Source organism: Macaca mulatta, chromosome 4 (genome assembly GCF_049350105.2).
Source record: "Macaca mulatta isolate MMU2019108-1 chromosome 4, T2T-MMU8v2.0, whole genome shotgun sequence".
Classification (NCBI taxonomy): Eukaryota; Metazoa; Chordata; class Mammalia; order Primates; family Cercopithecidae; genus Macaca; species Macaca mulatta.
In genome coordinates, this window is record NC_133409.1 from 13,894,616 (window position 1) to 13,914,765 (window position 20,150).

General features: G+C 42.2%; 1 protein-coding gene and 1 pseudogene across 4 annotated transcripts in view; one reads left to right on the forward strand and one right to left on the reverse strand.

Annotated features, from left to right (window-relative positions):
- ARMC2 (armadillo repeat containing 2) overlaps window positions 1–20,150 on the forward strand; it is a 219,886-nt gene that overhangs the window by 23,919 nt on the left and 175,817 nt on the right. For all 4 annotated transcript variants that reach the window (XM_077999240.1, XM_077999241.1, XM_077999244.1 and 1 more), the window contains exon 2: window positions 85–155. The gene's annotated coding sequence lies outside the window, so the exon portion shown is untranslated. The remainder of the gene's footprint in view (window positions 1–84; window positions 156–20,150) is intronic.
- Window positions 310–1,823, reverse strand: LOC701747 (zinc finger protein ZPR1 pseudogene; annotated as a pseudogene).

The following is a 20,150-nucleotide window of genomic DNA, read 5'->3' on the forward strand; positions in this document are numbered from 1 at the left end:
TCCAACTTTTTCAGAAAATTTGCCCCATTGATCTATTTAGCCAAATGCTGATACCAGAATATTTTATTTTATTTTATTTTCCAGGTGTAATTTTATTCCACCTTCTCCAACTTCAGAGCTCCAACCTTAGAGGCAGAGCATTATGTGGAAGGAGGGTAAGGACTTGATATGAAAAAAGTGATAATGACATACCCCTGGTTCATTTCTGGATTTCTTCCTAGGCCAATTCAAAACCTCCAGAATAACGTCAAGTAACACAATAGGCTCACACTTGCATCACAAGCTGTTTAGAAAATGTGCCTAGATCTCTGACTCAGACCAGATGTCCTCCCCACCATGGGCAAGGGCTGGTGGGGAAGACACTCCCAGCCTCCTTCCAATGCTAATAAATAACCTGCAGAATGAGCAGCGCTGGAGAGCTGGCCCTTGGCCCACCCATGCTACTGTTGTGGAGCCAGGCCTGCCTTATAGCCCTCTGTCTTTATGTCACTGAGCTCTAGCTCCTCATTTTGGTCAGAGGTGCGCTTGTAATGCTCCACCTTCATCTCAGGATCATCTTCAGGTGCATACACGTTTTACAAGTAACTGTTTCCTGCTGGATCATCCATAATAAAGTGGGTCTTCGTGTTACCTTCAATGATCTGGTCCATCTTCTGGCTAAACTCCTGCAGTCTCTCCGTCTGGCCAGGATTGGAACTGTCGCCCAGTGTGAAAGGGCTTTTGGTCACCAGTTCCCACATATCTTTCAGTGGCCCTTCCAATGTGATGAACTTGCCCCCGAGGATGGCCATTCCCAGTCAAATTCTAGCTCTGGGATTTCCACACTACAAACCTCACACTTGAGGAGGTCTCTGATCATATCTGAGGGAACTGTGATGTGGAGGGTGATCCTGGTGCCCAAGGATTCTACTGCTTCTCCAGATTTCACCTCACTGGTCTGATGCCTACAGTTCTTGCAGTTAGTAGCCATGATGATAACCTCCTTAAAGGGAGGGATTTGTACTAGCTTCATGTTGGTCTGAGCGGGGGCATTTCATTCTGGGCCGTTTGTGTTAAACTGGAGCACTTCATTTCTGACATCTTCCTCCTCTGGCTTCTCTGTGGGTGCTCTGCCTGGAGCCCCAGCATCTCTTCCTGCTGTCGGGTCCAGTTGTAGTGTGTGATCACCAGGGCATCATCTTTCTGAGCAGCACGTGGGTTTTCCACGGAGCTGTTCCCTGAGGGATCATCAATGATCAGAGTGAAAGGGGAGACTGCTTGCTTCAGCTCCTCCGGTTTGACAACGAACTCATCAATTCTTTCAGCTGTGGCATCTTTGTTTGCCCTTCGTGCAGGCTGGTCCTGCTCCAGGCCAGAGATAGCAATGGGTGATCAATCCTTCAACAGCGGACAGAGCTCCTTTCTGGCTAAGGGCAGGAATTTGAAAATCTAGCTCAGGAATCCTTGTGGTAGCAGAGTCAGTCTTCACTGTTTCTCTGTCATGTCCTACAGAGCCCTGAAGGTCCGAGTGTAGCGCACTCCCTGGTCCTGGCTCCTGCCTGCCGACCGGATCTCTGTGTTGTTCCAGCCACAGTGGTGGCAGGAAAAGGAGCTCACGATTATTTCTCAAAAGAAGGGAACCTTGGTGAGCAGGAGGTGCATCATGCCATTGCGGTAACAGTTGATGCACAGTGACTCGATCTGGGTGGGATGCTGCTCCTCATCCTTGGCGCTGATGGGCCAGAACAGATGACCCAGGACAGGCGGTGAGGTTGGGGTGGGCAAGGGGGCGACGGCCGACCCCGGGACCCCACTTCCACAGCCCCAGTGGTCGCCGTCACCACCCCGTGCCCAGAATATTTTAATTACTGTAAGCTTGTCATAAGTTTTGCTATCTGTTGGGGTGAATCCTTTCTCTTTATACTGTCTCAAAATTGTGGCCTGGCACCGTGGCTCATACCTGGAATCCCAACACTTTGGGAGACTAAGGCAGGAGGATCACTTGGGCCTAGGAGTTTGAGACTGCAGTGAGCTATGATCATACTACTGCACTCCAGCCTGGGCGACAGAGCAAGATCCTGTCACTTAAAAACAAAAGTTGTTTTGGCTGTTCTTAACCCCTGTATTTTTCTGGATGGATATTCTGATTTGCTTATCAAGGTCAGTGAAAACAATTCTCCAGGGATTTTGAACAGAAGTTATTAAATTAGTAGTATAAATTTAGGAAAGCTGCTACTATTAAGCTGTTGTCTTTCCATATATAAACAGGGTATATCTCATCATTTTTTCAGGTTTTCTATCTTTCAACGAGGTTTTAGAGCGTTCTTTGTAAAAGTTTCATGTCATTTGTTAGATTTATTTCTAGGTAACTTATAGTTTTTAAAAAACTATAAATGTAAATGGCATGTCTTTTTATTTCATCCTCATTCTTGAATGATAGCTTAGCTCTATATAGAATTCTAAGTTAGCTATTTTCCCTCAACACTCTAAATAGAACTTCTCTCAGATAACTAGGAACATTCCTTGCTGAGCACAGCAGCTCACGTCTGTAATTCCAGCACTTTGGGAGGCCAAGGCTGAAAGATTGCTTGAGCCCAGGAGTTTGAGGACAGCCTGGGCAACATGATGAGATCCCATTTCTAAAAAAACTTTTAAAGCTTAGCTGGGCATAGTGATGTATGCCTGTAGCCCTAGCTACTCGGGAGACTGAGATGGGAGGATTGCTTGAGCCCTGGAGGTTGAGACTGCCGTGAGCCATGGTCACACCACTGCCCTCCAACCTGGGTGACAGAGCAAGATCCAGTCTCAAAAAACAACAACAAAAAAGGAACGTTCTTTAACCTGAAAAATGGCATCTACCAAACCCTAAAGCAAATATTATTCTCAGTGGTGAAATCCTAAAAACATCCCATTTAAAGTCAGGAACAAGACACGGAAAATACTGGCATGCAACATCATTCTAATTATCAGGAACAAACAAGACACAGTTTTTTAAAAACATGACATATAGCTGGATTTCTTTAAATTAACTAAGTCCTTTACCTATGAAGTTAGTCCATTTACATTATTGTGATTCTATACTGTGGTGGATTTATTCTTTAATCTTGCTTTGTGATTCTGTTCATTTTTTCTCCTTTTTTTTTTGCCGTTTATAGAAGTGATCAATATTATCTTTCAAATGATTATATTTCTGTTTTTTCATATTTACTTTAAAATTGAACATACTGTTCAACAATTTTCTAGGCTAATCAATATCCCTTGGTTTCCTTTCAAGCAAAATAAGGACCTTAGGTTGTTTTCTCTCTTCTTCTTTTCTTCTCGCACATTATTGTTTCTAGTATTTTAATTCCATGTTTTTATGGAACCTCCATTAGTACTTTTGTTACTATTGTTTCATATAGTCAATGCTTGTTTAGATTTGACTATATATTTTTCAACTTTTTAATTCTCCACTGCTTTTCTAAAAACTTTTGAGGTGTAATTTATATATAATTCCTCCATTTAAAGTATACAATTCAATGGTTTTTAGTGTATTGACAGTTGTACAACTATCAGCACAGTCAACCTTAGTACATTTTTATGAACCTCAAAAGAAACCTCATAACCATTAGCAGTCACTCTCCATTTTCCCCCCAACCCAACCAGCCCTAGGCAACCACTAATCTGCTTTCTGTCTCTATAGATTTGCCTGTTCTAGATATTTTGGAGCAATGGAATCATACGCTATATGGTCTTTTGTGACTGGATTTTTCACACAGCATATTTTCTATTTTTTTATTATACTTTAAGTTCTAGGGTACATGTGCACAACGTGCAGGTTTGTTGCATATGTATACATGTGCCACGTTGGTGTGCTGCACCCATTAACTTGTCATTTACATTAGGTATTTCTCCTAAAGCTATCCCTCCCCCAGTCCCCCACCCACGACAGGCCCCAGTGTGTGATATTCTCCTCCCTGTGTCCTTGTGTTCTCATTGTTCAATTCCCACCTATGAGTGAGAACATCACACAGCATATTTTCAAAGTTCATCCATGTTGTAGTGTGTGTCAGTACTTCATTATTTTTATGGCTAAATGATATTCCACTGTATGGATATACCACATTTTATTTATCTATTCATCAATTAATGGACATTTGTATTGTTTCTACTTTTGGGCTACTATGAATAATGCTGCTATGAACATTCATTTGTAAGTTTTTGTGTGGACATATACATTTCATTTCTCTTGGATATATCTAGGAGTGGAATTAGAGGGTCAAAGGGTAACTTTCAATTTAGCTTTTTGAAAAACTGCCAAACTGTTTTCCAAAGGGGCTGTGACATTTTATATTCCCACCAGCAATGTATGAGGGTTCCACTTTCTCTATATCCTTGCCAAAACACACCTGCCTTTTTCGTTATAGCCTTTCACCTGTGTGTAAGTGGTATTTCACTGAGGTTTTGGTTTCCATTTCTCTAATGACTAATGATGTTTAGCATCTTTTCATGTATTTATTGTCCATTTGCATATTTTCTTTGGAGATTCATATCCTTTTCCTCCCCTGCTGTTTTTTGAGACAGGGTCTCACTTTGTCACCCAGGCTGGAGTGCAGTGGCACAATCATGGCTTACTGCAGCCTCAAACTCCTGTGCTCAAACGATCCTCCTGCCTCAGCCCAACAAATAGCTGGGACTACAGGCATGTGCCACCATGCCCACCTTTGTCCATTTTTAAACTGTGTTATTTGCCTATTTATTATTGAGTTGTAAGAGTTACGTTTTTATTGAGTTGTAAGAATTACATAGGCGATTATAGGTGTAAGCCACTGCACCTGGTTCCGACAACTATATACTTCTTAGAAGAAACATGGGCTTAAATCTTCATGGCCTTGGTTAGGTAAAGCCTTCTTAGATATGCCACCAAAAGCATAAGCAACAAAAGAAAAATATATGTAAATTGAACCTCATCAAAATTGAAAAATTTTGTGGTTCAAAGAACATCATGAAGAAAATGAAAAGACAACTCACAGAATGGGAAAAAGATATTTGCAATCATATATTAGATAAAATACTTGTATTTACTTACTATTATTGAGTTGTAATTTTTACAACTCCTGAGGTCAGGAGTTCGAGACCAGCCTGGCCAATATGGTGAAACCCCATCTCCACTAAAATACAAAACTTAGCCAGGCGTGGTGGCGCACACCTGTAGTCCTAGCTACTCTGGAGGCTGAGGCAGGAAAATCACTTGAACTTGGGAGGCAGAGGTTGCAGTGAGCCAAGATCACACCACTGCACTCCAACCTGGGCAACAGAGCAAGACTCCATGTCAAAACAAAAAAACAAAAAACAAACAAAAAAAAAACCAGGATATAGTTGTAGGTCTTACATTTAGGTCTGTGATCCATTTTTAGTTAATTTTTTTTTTTTTTTTTTGAGAAGGAGTCTCACTCTGCAGCCCAGGCTGGAGTGCAGTGGCACCATCTCAGCTCACTGCAAGCTCCGCCTCCCGGGTTCACGCCCTTCTCCTGCCTCAGCCTCCCGAGTAGCTGGGACTACAGGTGCCCGCCACCATGCCTGGCTAATTTTTTTTGTATTTTTTAGTAGAGATGGGGTTTCACCATGCTAGCCAGGATGGTCTCGATCTCCTGACCTCATGATCCACCCGCCTTGGCCTCCCAAAGTGCAGGGATTACAGGTGTAAGCCACCGTGCCCGGCCCATTTTTAGTTAATTTTATAAATGAAGTGACAAGGGGGTGCAAATTCATTCATCTGCATATACCTATCCAGTTATCTCAATATCATTTGTTGAAAAAGAGTCATGTTTCCTCATTTAATGTCTTGTACCCTTGTTATATTGAGAGTAAATGTGGGGCAAATAAAATATATTTAACAAAAATGAACTTATTATTTTATTAAAATAATAAAATTAAAATTAAATTTTATTTAAATTTTTTGTATATACATATATACACATATATATATACACATTTACATATATATATTTTTTTCCTTTTGAGATAAGGTCTCCCTCTGTCACTCAGGCTGAAGGCTGAAGTGCAGTGGTTCAATCATAGCTCATTGCAGCCTCAACCTCCCGGGCCCAAGCAATCCTCCTATCTCAGCCTCTCAAGTAGCTAGGACCACAGAAATGCACCACCACACCCAGCTAATTTAAAAAAAATTTTTTTAGAGACAGGGTCTCCCTACATTGCCCAGGCTGGTTTGGAACTCCTGGCTTCAAATGATCCTTGTATCTCAGCCTCCTAAAGTGCTGGGATTGAATGAATGAGTCACCACACCCAGCCTGTTATTTTTATATTTCTTAAATAAAAATATTATTTCAAAATAAAATATTTTGGACTAGGTCTATTTTATTAATCTATGTCTATTCTTAAGCAAGTACCACAGTGTCTTCACTACTGTAACTTTGTAGTAAGTTTTGAAATGAGCAGGACATGTGAATCCTCCAACATGGTTCTTCTTTTGAAACATTGTTTTGACTATTTTGGGTCACTTGCATTTACATATTAATTTTAGTATCATTTTCTGCAAAGGAAAGCCAACTAGGATTTTGATAGAGATTAACTCTGTAGATGCATATGGGAGTATGGCCATTTTAACAATATTAAATATTTGAATCCATGAACATGGGATGTCTTTCCATTTATTTTGGAATTCTTTAATTTCTTTTAACAATGTCATAGTTTGCAGAGTACAAGTTTTATAGTTTTTTGTTAAATTTATTCCTAAGTAGTTTGTTCTTTTTAATTCTATTATAAATGGAATTGCTTTATTAATTTCTTTTTCAGATTGCTCACGGATAATTTATTGCTTCTTGACCCTTTTCTCATGGGTTCATATTTCCTAGTCCCTGGAGTATATCCTCGATTAATTCATAAAATAAATCTGCAAATACAATTCTCTTACTTTCCATCTGAAAATGTCTTTATTTCACTCTCACTCTTGAATGATAATTTAATTAGCTATAGAATTCTAGGTCAGTAGTTTAGAAGATATTTTCCTATTTTATTTTGGCCTTACTTCTTGTTACTGAGATGTCAACTCTGAGTCTAATTGTTTCTTTGCAGACAGAGTGCCTTTTTTTCCTGGTTGTTTTTAACTTGTCTTAGTTTATTTTTGAGGTTCCACAGTCTTATTATATATATATATATATATCAAAATGGAGCTTATTTTATTTATTCTATTCAATGTTTGTTGTACGTCTTCAACCTAAGGATTTGTGATTTAATTCTAGAACATTCTCAGCGATAAATTTTTTGAATATTGCATTCTCCCTAGTATCTCTTTCTAGAACTCTCAGGGATATACTTTCTCATTTTGTTCTCCCAGTGTCTATTTTTGTCATTTAAAATATCTCATTCTGGTTGGACGTGGTGGCTGACACCTGTAATCCCAATACTTTGAGATGCTGAGGTGGGGAGATCACTGGAGCCCAGGAGTTCAAGACCAGCCTGTGTGACATACTGAAACCCTATGTCTACCAAAAAATACAAAAATTAGCCAGCCATGGTGGTGTGTGCCTATAGTCCAGCTACTTGGGAGGCTGAGGTGGGAGGGCCACCTGAGCCCAGGAGGTCGAGGTTGCAATGAAAAAAAAAAAAAAAAAAAAAAAATATATATATATATATATATAATTCTGAACTATATTTTTAGTACTTTTCAATTCTATATTCTAGTTCTTTTTAATACAAAGTAAAGGAGTTAACTCTCCTCAAAAAAAAAAACTTTAAAAGGGAGAGGACAGGAATTTCATCCAGGGGAAAAAACAATTTCCATAAAAGACATTATACTTCTTCCAATCATACTCCTTCAAAACAGCGAATGGCCCTAAGATGGCTGTTTTTTTTAACATAAATATTTGTGAGATGATTAGATTCATGCTAAGGAAATATGTCTGAAATTGTGGTGGGAAAGGACCACATATTTCACGATTATGATTTACTGTCCTGGTTTTGCCTGTTGAATCTGACAGTGTGGCAGGATGCAAAAGAGCATGTGCTTTGAGGTCAACCAGACTTGGGTTCAGGTGCCAGCTTTGCTAATAGCCAGTTATAGGACTTGGGCAGCTTATTTTAACCTCACTGAGTTTTTCTGAATCTTAATTTCATCATCTATAAAATAAACACATCAGTGTTGTTATGAAGTACCAATGACATGGCAGATATAAAGTGCCTTGTGCAAAGCCTGGCCAACAGCAGGTGTTTCATGCAAGCTTATCATTTCTGGTAGAAGAATCTTAATTAGAATTGGTGCCATCATGTAGGTTATCCTCATTTAGTATTTGAGACATTCTCATTAGTCATGTCCCATTGTAACCTGTTTGTTGTGATCTGACCTTCCTAGGATATACAGATTAATAATTAATCCAAGTAAGAGATGGAATCATTGCTTGTGGAAATGTTTGTATTGATATTTCCCACACTTTTCTTCTGCGGCAGTCCCCTTAGACAGCTATTGAAGACCCCAAGTAAAACATTCTGGGGTTCTTTCCTGCAGATGGTGTAATGCAAAGTTCATCTGGGAGGCACACCCCGTAAGAAAGACCTCTAGGACTCTTAAAAGATAAATGCTTAGAAAATTGATCCAATCAAAATGGAACTGTTATAAATACGCTTTCCCTGTAATTTTTCAAACTAATATATTTAATTCTGTCTGGCAGCATCCTCTAAATTGAATCCACGTGAGATAGATGAGACCATTGGAAGAATATAATATACTGACGCAGGAATTACTCAGCCTTTGGTGGGGGCAGTCGGTGTTTCCTGACTGCCTTCATGCTTGGGGTGAAGCTGCCTCATGCTTGGGGTATGATGGCAAATATTGCCTTCAGTAGGCTCCTCATGAATTCTTTCTGTTGTGAGATTCATGACTGGAAATGGGATTTTTCTGTAAGCACATTTTAATGACTAACATTCCTATATGTGCAGTACAATCCGGTCTTTTCCTTGGGTGGGCTTCTTTTTTTTTTTTTTTTTTTGAGACGGAGTCTCGCTCTGTCACCCAGGCTGGAGTGCAGTGGCCGGATCTCAGCTCACTGCAAGCTCCGCCTCCCGGGTTCACGCCATTCTCCTGCCTCAGCCTCCCGAGTAGCTGGGACTACAGGCGCCTGCCACCTCGCCCGGCTAAGTTTTTGTATTTTTAGTAGAGACGGGGTTTCACTGTGTTACCCAGGATGGTCTCGATCTCCTGACCTCGTGATCCGCCCGTCTCGGCCTCCCAAAGTGCTGGGATTACAGGCTTGAGCCACCGCGCCCGGCCTGGGTGGGCTTCTTGATTGTACAACCACCTGAATGTCCACTTTTATTAAACAATATCAATTAACCTTACCCTGCAATGTAATATTGCACTTACCATCATTACCCAGAGCACAGAGAACACGTGAGCCACTAGGAGAATGGTGATGTCATTGTTAACGTCACTAAGCTATTTAAGGTGGGGAAAACCTCGATAATTTAGTAATATTAATAATTGCAATAGTTCATAGTTATACAGTCTCTGTGTGGCTGATACTATGCTAAGCAGACACCTCTATTAATCTGTGTTTATATTTATATGTGTTAAAGTTAGTCTTCACAATAGCCTTGTGAGAGGGGTACTGTGATTAGCCGCATGTTCTAGATGAGGAAAATGAAGCATGAGGCATGAAGTTACCTTGCTCAGGGTGGCACAGCGAGGCAGTGGGGGAGCTCGATCCGTACCCGGGTGGGCTGGCACCAAGAGGAGAGTGGCCTTACCTTCACCACATGAACACGAGGCCTGGAAGGTTCAGAGGGCTGCCCTCTCTGTGCTCAGAGATACCTGGACTCAGCTGATGTGCGAAAGCCATGCTTCGACTCCCCAGTGAGTGTAACCCCTCTAGATAGACTGTCCAAAAGGCTACATACAATTCAGAACATTTAGCTCCTCTTTAAATTGTATACTTGCCTTACCAACTCCACTGCCATTAGGGATTCTTTTTGTTCATCATTCCTTCCTTTCTCTGTCTTCACATTTGCTGGGTGTTTTGGGGACAAAAGGAGGAGGAGGAGAAACAGGAGGATGCAGAGGAGAAAAAATTCTCTTTGCTTGGGAAGTTTGCATTTCAGCTCCGGCAGTGGACTCCATAACTGTGAAATAACTGCAGAGTGACATGATGGGGTTTGGTAACAAGTCGTTCACTCCTTAGATAGCTCAGGCGGGACCAGGTGAACATCTCCAGACTCTTCCCCACTCATTCAGCCTCTGCCTCACCTCTCCCTGGTGGGGTTAATTCACTATGTCCCTACTCTGTGGCCTTCCCAGCCAATTGCCCTGACTCTGTCATGATCCTCTTTACTTTGCCACCTCATAGGGCCTTCCTGATAGAGCAGGAGGCCAAAGTCCTCTGACCAAGTGTACAGAGTAAATTTGAGATGAAATGAAATTCCACCTCCTAAGGTGACAGAAGTCACAGTCAGAACATTAAATTGGCTTTAGCACATAGAATAATTCTTATATATTTTGAGAGGTCTGGAAACGTTTGCTTATAAGCAAGTGTTTCAGAAAGACCTCCTTATACTTTGATATGGTGATTATAAGATAAAAATATTTCTAGTCCATCCTCTGTCCAGGGAGAGGTGCTTTTAGCTCTTAGAAGCAGGAAGAACCACATGGTTCGTCTCCTGGTCAGTTTCCTCTCTCCCAACACCTATCTCAGGTAAGTCAATGCTGTAAACAATATTTACCTTTAAGATCAGAATAACTGATCTTTCCAAAGTGATCACCTCTTACTTCTAATTTATGGACCAAAGAAGGTATCTGAGATAAGCATTTATTCTATAAAACTTCTGAAGAATCTAGCTCAAACGTATGTTTCCTTAAAATTATTTTTTGTAATACATGCACAAAGCAAGAGCATAAAAGAACATAACATTTGTTTGTCAAAAACTCATTGAATAATATATATCAACAAAGTTGATTTAAATGGGAAAAAAACCCAGTCATGACATTAAAACCTAGTTTTTCTCACTTCCCTGTCCCCTAACCACCCTACCCCTCCCCAGAGATTACTGGAGTAATTGCTGTGATATTTTTTGAAGAGGGTGGCATATTGACTTCTAGAGAAGTTCCCTGCATGTATGCATTTATAATCTTTGTTTTGTTGTTGTTGTTGTTGTTGTTTGTTTTTGTTTGAGACGAAGTCTTGCTCTTGTCCCCCAGGCTGGAGTGTGATAGCGCAATCTTGGCTCACTGCAACCTCCGCCTCCCGCGTTCAAGCAATTCTCCTGCCTCAGCTTCCCAAGTAGCTGAGATTACAGACGCCTGCCACCACACCCGGCTAATTTTTGTACTTTTAGTAGAGACGGGGTTTCACCACATTGGCCAGGCTGGTCTAGAACTCCTCACCTCAGGTGATGCACCTGCCTCGGCCTCCCAAAGTGCTGGGATTACAGGCGTGAGCCACCGTGCCCAGCTACATTTATCATCTTTTTAAACAACCTGCACATGGCAGCATTTTCTACACTCAGTTCTTCTTGCTTTTGTCTCTTACTACTGTATAATGGAGACGGTTCCATATCAGTTCAGTCAGTGCTGCTTCATTCTTTTGATGGGCAACACAGTTCCCCCCTGCAAGGATATAGCCTAATATCCATACCAGTTCTTTTTGAATAACTTTTAAGTTGTTTAAAATCCCTTGTTATTACAAGCAATGCTTATGTATAAGCATATCTATAGAATAAACTCCTATGCATAGAATTACTAGGTCAAATGGTATATAGACTTTACGAAATAGTTTAAATACAAAAAAAGTATAAAAAATAATGCAACTAACAATGTACCCAGCATTATTACATCTCAACAAGGAAAATCACATTTCATTTAGGAAGCACTGAAGTGTGAGGTCACTGAAGTCATGAGTTATTGCTAATTTATTTGGAATAAGGGAGTTATCTAATTTTGCTTTGAAATCTGGAAGCCTGCACTCAAATGCTGCTAGGGTTGTAAATGTATTCCATCTAGTGGGCTCAGCTGTGTTCAAAGTGGATTGTTTTTTCTAACCAATCACCTGTGTGTTCCTAAATTTAGTTCTTTGCTGTGTTTGACCCTGATCAATGAGATACACAGGCCTGGCCTGGCAAAAGGCCTGAATTAGCTCAAAGGTAACTGCTTAGATCATGTAGCCTACCCCAAGTATCCTGTCATACAAGTGACTTTACAGGGATTTGTTTTATTCCTTATTAGATGGAATGAGCTTTCCGTTTCATTCTTATCATTTAAGTGAATTGTGGCTTAATGTATTTGTAAAGGCATACCGTGTATCTATGCATATGTGTTATTTCCATTATGCTTTATCTCAGGCCTCATACCTTCTGCAAGGATTTTCATAATGTTTTTCTGAATGGGAAGCCAGGAGTTCTCTCTGTGCCTCAACCCCCTGCTCCCACAGCATTCATTCTCTTTGGGGGTTGCACATAGGGTTAAGGATTTCCAGTTTTCCTTTGAACAATGATTGCAGATTTAAACACAGCTTGGTAACTTTCAGCCTATTATTTGTGTAAATGGCTCTCTAGTGCTTTTAAATTTACTTAATTAAAATTCTAGAATGATATGATTCCAGTGGGTTACATTAGTCTCACCCTTAACTTCTTCAATCAGTTTTCTCTTCTAGCCTTTTTTTTTTTGCAAGAGTTCTTATTGAAGACAACAACAGCTTAGCAGACTGCTCAACTCACAATTCATTACTTAAAAAAAAGTTAAAATAATTGAAAGCATTTGTTGTTGAGCACAGTGGAGTTAAACTCAGCTTGATATTCATGCAACATTGCACTGCCGCAAGAATGTAGCTAACATATCCTTAAAATGAAAAGGGAAAGGTTGCAGTTCCCAGAGATTTTCTATCCATCTTTTGAGCTGAAATTATTTCATAAGTTAACCACTGAGTTTGAATGTATCATCTAGGTATAGTCTAATAGGAGGGAATAAAGGATGCACATTATCTTTTCCCTTTATACGCAGGACATAGTAAGATTCACACACCACAACTTATTGTCCAAGCATGCAAGTATTCCTATGCACGAACAGACCTCTTGTGTGTCTGTGTTTTTCCCTCCCTTAGTGACAGAAAATCCACTGGACTCCAGCAAGCGTTGAGCTCTGGCAGCCATTGGCCCCAGAGCTCTACCTCCTGCCTCTCAGTAGGTAGAGGCTAGCTAGGGAGGTGGCCAATCCGGTGGTTTGTATCCGGGAGAACATGGCACAGTTAGCTATTTAAATCCAACCAGGATGATGTAAGCGAGCGGGCTGAAAGGGTTAGGCGAAAGGCGAAAGGAAAGGAGAAATCTTGTCAGGCTGCATTATTTACAGTGAACTGGGCTGAGACTAACATGCCCGCCACCTGTACACTGAGCCAAACTCCTGGCACCTCCATGCTGCCTCCTTGCAGCCCTCGAGAAAGAAGGAATCACAGCAGAAAATTATCTGATGCTAAACTATGTGGGGCGAGGGAATGGTTTAATTTTTAATATGTTTTTTTAACTGGAAGAGCAGGTCTCTCTACTGAGATAAAAACACACAGACCTGCTCAGGTTTGCAAATTACTGGAGTGTCACAGCAAAGCTGGGCTCTCTGTCTCTCTTGCTGATAAGAGATTAGTGTTTACTCTTGCCTCTGTGGTCCCAATAATCCCGAGTGAAACTTTGCAAAATGAGTTCTTGTTTTGCAGCATGAGCAAATGTTCAGGCTCAGGAAATGATGCTAAAGGCACTTTGAAAAATGTAAGATGGGCTTGACACAGCATTGGCACAGGATACGTGACAGGAAGCAACGTGGAGAGCGGTGATAACAGTCCCTGTGGCAGGCGGAGGGTTGGTTTCACACTCCAGCCTGGGTCCCCACAGCAGGAGCAGGCTCAGTGCACTGAGGCGAGAGCCTTGTTGCACTGCAGAATGAGGGGGGAAATCTGGCTGTGCTCCTAGGGGCCTTGGTGGGGGGAGTCCTGAAGAAGCAGGGGAGGGCCCTGAGAGCACCTTCTTACCACTAAGGGCTTGACATTCACCTGCACACACACCACACTTTTAAAAATCGTGTTGACTTTGCTTGGTTTTGGCCCTGCTCACACTACTTTTCCAAAGCACCTCCTGTTGACAAAGCTGGCTTTGGGACAAGAGAGGATGCATTTGTCCTTAGGGTCTCTCAGGGACAGGCCATGCAACACCACATACCCAGGTGCTCAGTAAGAATTAGATAGAGCGGACAATGCTGATTACTGTTAATGACGGGGTAAGTTAATAAAGGCAAGAAGCCTGTTTCCGGGCAAATCCGCCCCAGTGCGATGGAACCTGCAGCTGATCTGCTTAGGAGGGTGGCTTTTCTTCCAGATGGCCATGGCCTTTGTGTCAGGGAAGGGCTTTTTTTCGACGCATGGAGCACTCTGGTTGTGATGCAGATTAGAAATTCATTTTCATTTGCCACTCTTAAAAAAAAAATAAACATTCTGGGTGCATGAAAGGGAGCTTTTGAACCCCGAGAGTGTGCTGTGTGTTTGAGTGCATGTGGCGGGACCCTCTCTTAGATCATTAGCAAGTGCGCCTGGCTCTGCGGCTTTATTCAGGCTTCAGCCCTGGCGTCGTTCCGACAGCTCTGTTCTTAAAGATGAACTCCCATGCATCCAGTAACTTTTGCTGTAGAGAGGGGAGAGGAAAACTTGATGGTATGGATTTAGAGCAATTATTTTACTAGGTTTGTGTTTCTCCTGCGCTATATTCTTCTTTTAAAGAGTCAGAAGGGAGAGATTGATGCCTATTTGCCATTGTTTCTTTAATGTTGTCATTGCTGGTGTAATTTGATGAATACTGGAAAGCAGAACTATTCAAACTGTGTGAGTTCTGAAGGGGTCACCAAATTTAAATGATACAAAAGGACCAGCGCAGGCAATGAAGTGACAGGGATAGCACGGAGGATAATTCCACAGTATTGCAAAACCAACAAACAGCATCTCATCTCTGTTGAGCACAGCCAAGCATAGGAAGATAGCAATCTTTTTTTTTTTTTTTTTTTGAGACGGAGTCTCGCTCTGTCGCCCAGGCTGGAGTGCAGTGGCCAGATCTCAGCTCACTGCAAGCTCCGCCTCCCGGGTTCCCGCCATTCTCCTGCCTCAGCCTCCCGAGCAGCTGGGACCACAGGTGCCGCCACCTCGCCCGGCTAATTTTTTGTGTTTTTAGTAGAGACGGGGTTTCACCGTGTTAGCCAGGATGGTCTCGATCTGCTGACCTTGTGATCCGCCTGTCTCGGCCTCCCAAAGTGCTGGGATTACAGGCTTGAGCCACCGCGCCCGGCCGGAAGATAGCAATCTTTATCTATGTCTAGAATATGATTCTTGCTTCCATGTGCTTAAAATCAAGTGAGGTAAACAGATATGTATACAAAGAACTCTAAGACAAGGCATGCATGTGACCAAAGTGAAGTGTAAACCCAATACTGCCCACATGCTGAAAAAATATGACTTGTTCTGGTGGGTGAGGTCCCTGAGTTGAACTTGAATGAATGAGAAGGATCTCAATAGGCAGAATGGGGGATACCGTATCTGAAACTCTATAGCCTTGAAAAAAGAATATGCAAAGTCTATATGAACAAATATAACAAGATGTCTGAGACTGATCAGATAATAAAGGAGTTTACCCAGCAATATGTGTAGAACTCCTACTTTTAGGGTTAAAATACACACAGTATATGAAGAGTAGTTAAGCTTTTAAGCTCTAAAGACAGGCTGGTTAAAATCCCAGCTCAGGACTTTCAGTGGATTGTGTTACTGCTGAAAAATATTTACTGTCTCTCCCTGGGGGAAGGTTATTCGTTCCTGTTCATTAATAGCAGGCTGGTCCTAGAACCTGCTTTGGCTAAGAAATGAGAGCAGAAGTGATATATGACCCTTCTAAGTAGATGCTTCAGGAGCCACTGTTTGCTTCTGCTGTATTATGATGATCAGCTAAGTCCCAGATAGAGGGTGCTCCTTCAGCTTCATCCTGGGTCCTGGAACAAAGACAGCATGGAGCAGAGCCACAGCTGACTCTTAATCGACATGATTCATTAGCATAAGCAAGAAATAAACCTTTGTTATTATCAGCCACTGAGATTTTGAAGATTCTTGTTGGCTGGTCATGGTTGCTCATGCCTATAATCCCAGCCCTTTGGGAGGCTGAGGCAGGCAGATCACTTGAGGTCAGGAATTTGAGACCAGTCTGGCCAACATAGTGAAACTCTGTCTCTCCTTAAATAATACAAAAATCAGCTGGGTGTGGTGGCATATGCCTGTAATCCCAGCTACTTGGGAGGCTGAGGCAGGAGAATCGCTTGAACCCGGGGGGTACAGGTTGCAGTGAGCTGAGATCACACCACTGCACTGTCTCAAAAAAAAAAAAAAAAAAAAAAAAGAAAAGAAAAGAAAAGAAAAAGAAAAAGAGAAAAGAAAATGCTTGTTACCAGAACATAACTCAGCCTAAGTTGACTGAGAGTCATTTTACCACCTATGGGGTCTTATTTGACCTCATTAAACCTCAGTTTCCTTGTCCATAAAATGGGGATAATAAAATACCTACCTCAGAGGATCATTGCGATGTTAAAATGAGTTAATATTAAAGTGCACAGCATAAAGGTTTGTAATCCATGCTAAGAATTCAGTAAGTATTAGCTATCTTTAAATACACATAGAAAAATGTCTGGAGGGATATATGCTGTCTTAGTCCGTTTGTGTTGCTATAAAGGAACACCTGAGGCTGGGTAATTTACAAAGAAAAGAGATTTATTTGACTCATGCTTCTGCAGGCTGCACAAGAAGCATGGCACCAGCAACTGCCTCTGCTGAGGCCATAGGAAGCTCCTACTCATGGCAGAAGGGAAAGGGGAACAGGTATCACATGCTAGGAGAAGAAAGAAGGAAGACAGATAGGGGAGAGGTGCCATGCTCTTTTAAATAACTAGCTTCCATGTGAACTAATCGAGCAAGAACTCACTCCTCACCAGAGAGAGGGCACCAAACCATTCATAAGGGATCTGCCTCTATGACCCAAACACCTCCTGCTAGGCCCCATTTCCAACGCTGGGGATCACATTTCAACATTGAGATCTGGAGGAAACTGTATCATATACCAACCTATTAACAGCAGTGCTCTCTTGAATATGAGATTACAGGTGACTTTCATTTTCTATTTTATTTCTGCAATCAAACTGTTTATAAGAGGCATATGCTATTTTAATCATAAAAAGTAGGTAGTTTCACTTTGGAAAAATGAACAAAAGCACCTTGTACATTTCTCTATCACAATGCCTACTGCACCAAACTCAACTCCTTGAAAGAGGGAGCTGTGTGCATTGCCCTGTGCTGCTAGCGGCTGGGTGGCAGAGAGTAGATACTCAGTAGATGTTTGTACAAGTGTAATTGATCAGCTTCTCATCTGGATGACTGAGTGAATGGCAGGTAATGACCTGCTCTGAGATGAGAAACACAAAAAGAATACTACACGAGGTACGAACTCAGAATGTTCACACTCTGAGTTTCTCATAGAAACAGTAATCAGGCAGCTAGAAATAGGAATTTGGATATCAGAGATATAAAGGTGGGGTTTATCAAATAGAGGCGATTACAGATTGAGCATCCCAAATCCGAAATCTAAAATGCTCCAAGATTTGAAATTTTCTGAGTACTGACATGATGGGCAAAGAAAATGCTCAATGGAGGCCGGGCGCGGTGGCTCAGGCCTGTAATCCCAGCACTTTGGGAGGCCGAGACGGGCGGATCACGAGGTCAGGAGATCGAGACCATCCTGGCTAACACGGTGAAACCCCGTCTCTACTAAAAAATACAAAAAACTAGCCGGGCGAGGTGGCGGGCGCCTATAGTCCCAGCTACTCGGGAGGCTGAGGCAGGAGAATGGCGTGAACCCGGGAGGCGGAGCTTGCAGTGAGCTGAGATCCGGCCACGGCACTCCAGCCTGGGTGACAGAGCGAGACTCCGTCTCAAAAAAAAAAAAAAAAAAAAAAAGAAAATGCTCAATGGACCTTTTTGGGGTTTGGGTTTTCAGATTTGGGTTTCTCAATCAGCAAGTATAATGCAAATATTCCAAAATCCGAAACACTTCCGGTTGCAAGCATTTGGGATAAGAGATACTCAGCCTGTAGTCGAATCTGTGGCTGTAGAGTCGAAGCGTGAGCTCTCTGCTTCGCTCTAGCCCTGTCACCCTAATTGTTCTCTCAAGACCAAGTCCAAGGAATTTTTAACAACAATATTCAGCCTATCATTTTTATTGAGTACCTACCACCTGCCAGGCACTGATGGTACAGAGGTGAACTATAAAATCAAATGTCTCTACCCTCAACCAGTTTCTGTTCTACAGTGGGGGCAGACAATAACCAATAACTAAATGAGTAAGATATAGAGTGTATTCTGTAGTGATAGAGAGAATGATAAAACAGGGAAGAAGGAAAGCGAATGCTGGGTGGGGAGTGTTACCATTTTCAACAGGGTAAGTCAAGGTAGGCCTTGCTGAAGACATGACATTGGAGCATAAAGCTTTAAAAAAGCACAAGATATCTGTGAATCCTGAGAGAATGATCCAGATAGAGAGAACAGAAAGGACAGAGGCCTTGAGGTGGAAACATGCCCGTGCTCAGAGGAATAGCAAGGAGGTCGGTGTGGCTGGAGCAGAATGAGTAAGGGGGTCAGTGGTAAAAGAGTTCAGAGAAATAGTGAGGGGTGGGAGTGGGGATGGAGCAGTGGATAGCTCATGGAAGACCTTATCCCCAGGCTACTGAAGGCACTTTGACTTTTATTCTAAGCAGTATGGAGGGGAAGCTAATGAAGTTTGATTAGAGGAATAATCTGACTTATGTTCTAAACTGACCAGCCTGGTGAGTATATTGAGAACAGACTGATGGAGGGGAAGGGTAGAAGCTGGGAGAACAGTAAGGAAGTTATTGCAGTCATAGGTGATGGGTGGCTTGGGCTAAAGTGGAGGTGATGAGAAGAGGTTGGATCCTGGATACATGTTGCAAGTGCAGCCACTGTAATATGCTCATGGATTTGATGTGGCACATGACAGGAAGAGAGGAATTAAGGATAAGTGCATGGTTTTTGTCAGTAGCAATTGGGAAGATGGAGTTGCTGAGACGGGAAGACTTCAAGAGGTGCAGTATTGGTGGGAAGTTAGGAGTTCAGTTTTAGACACGCTCATTTTGAGATGCCCTTTGACATCCAAGTGGAGAAGTAGGTGGATGGACATGTGAGCTTTCAGCCTAGGGGAGGGATTCGTGCTGGCTCAGGACATTTGGGGTTCTTGGTGTATAGGCAGTATTTACGCTGTGAGAAGGGTGAGATCCCTTAGGGAGTAAGCGCAGGGAGAAAAGGAGTCTGGGGACTGAGCTCTGGGTTCCCCCACATTTAGAGCAGGCGAGAAGAAGCAACCAGCCAAGAAGACTGAGTGAGTAGTCAGTGAGGGCAGAGGAGAATCAGAGGTGAGTAGTGTCCCAGAGATACATGAAGAAAGTGTTTGAAGGAGGTGGGCATGCTACTGCCAGGCCAGCTGAGATGGGGACTCAGCACTGTCCATTGGGTTGGGCCAGATGGAGGTCACTGGTGACCTAGCAAGAGCAAGGGAATGGGTGGTGGGGAGTGAGTGGAGAAGCCTGGCAGAAGGAGGTTTGAAAGAGAATTCTAAGAGAGGAATCAGAGAGAGAACATTTAAACAACTCTTTGGAGGAATTTTGCTGCAAAGGGGAGTAGGAAAATGGAGTGATAGAAAGAGGGAAAGATAGATATGAGCCCAAGAAAGTATTTTCTTTCTTTTGTTTTTCTTTAAGATGGGAGAAATCACAGTAGTCGGTATAACTCATGGAAAGACTCCGTTAGACAGGGACAAATTGCTGATGCAGAAGAAATAAAGAGGACGTTTTGTGCTATGGACTTGGATAGGTGAAAGGAGGTAGGATCTATTGCACAGATGGAGAGACTGGCCTTAGGCAAGGTTCCAGCTCACAGTTCAGAGAAACAGAAGGCGGAGGCAGGGTGGCTGGACACAGGTGCAGGTAAGTTGGCAGATGCAGTGGTGGCAGTGTGGGGGTGGCAAGGGTGCATGTTCCCTATTGATTGCTCCTTTTTTCTCTGGGAAATGGCAAGCAAAGTCAGCAGCTTAATGACAAGATAGGTAAAGGGGTG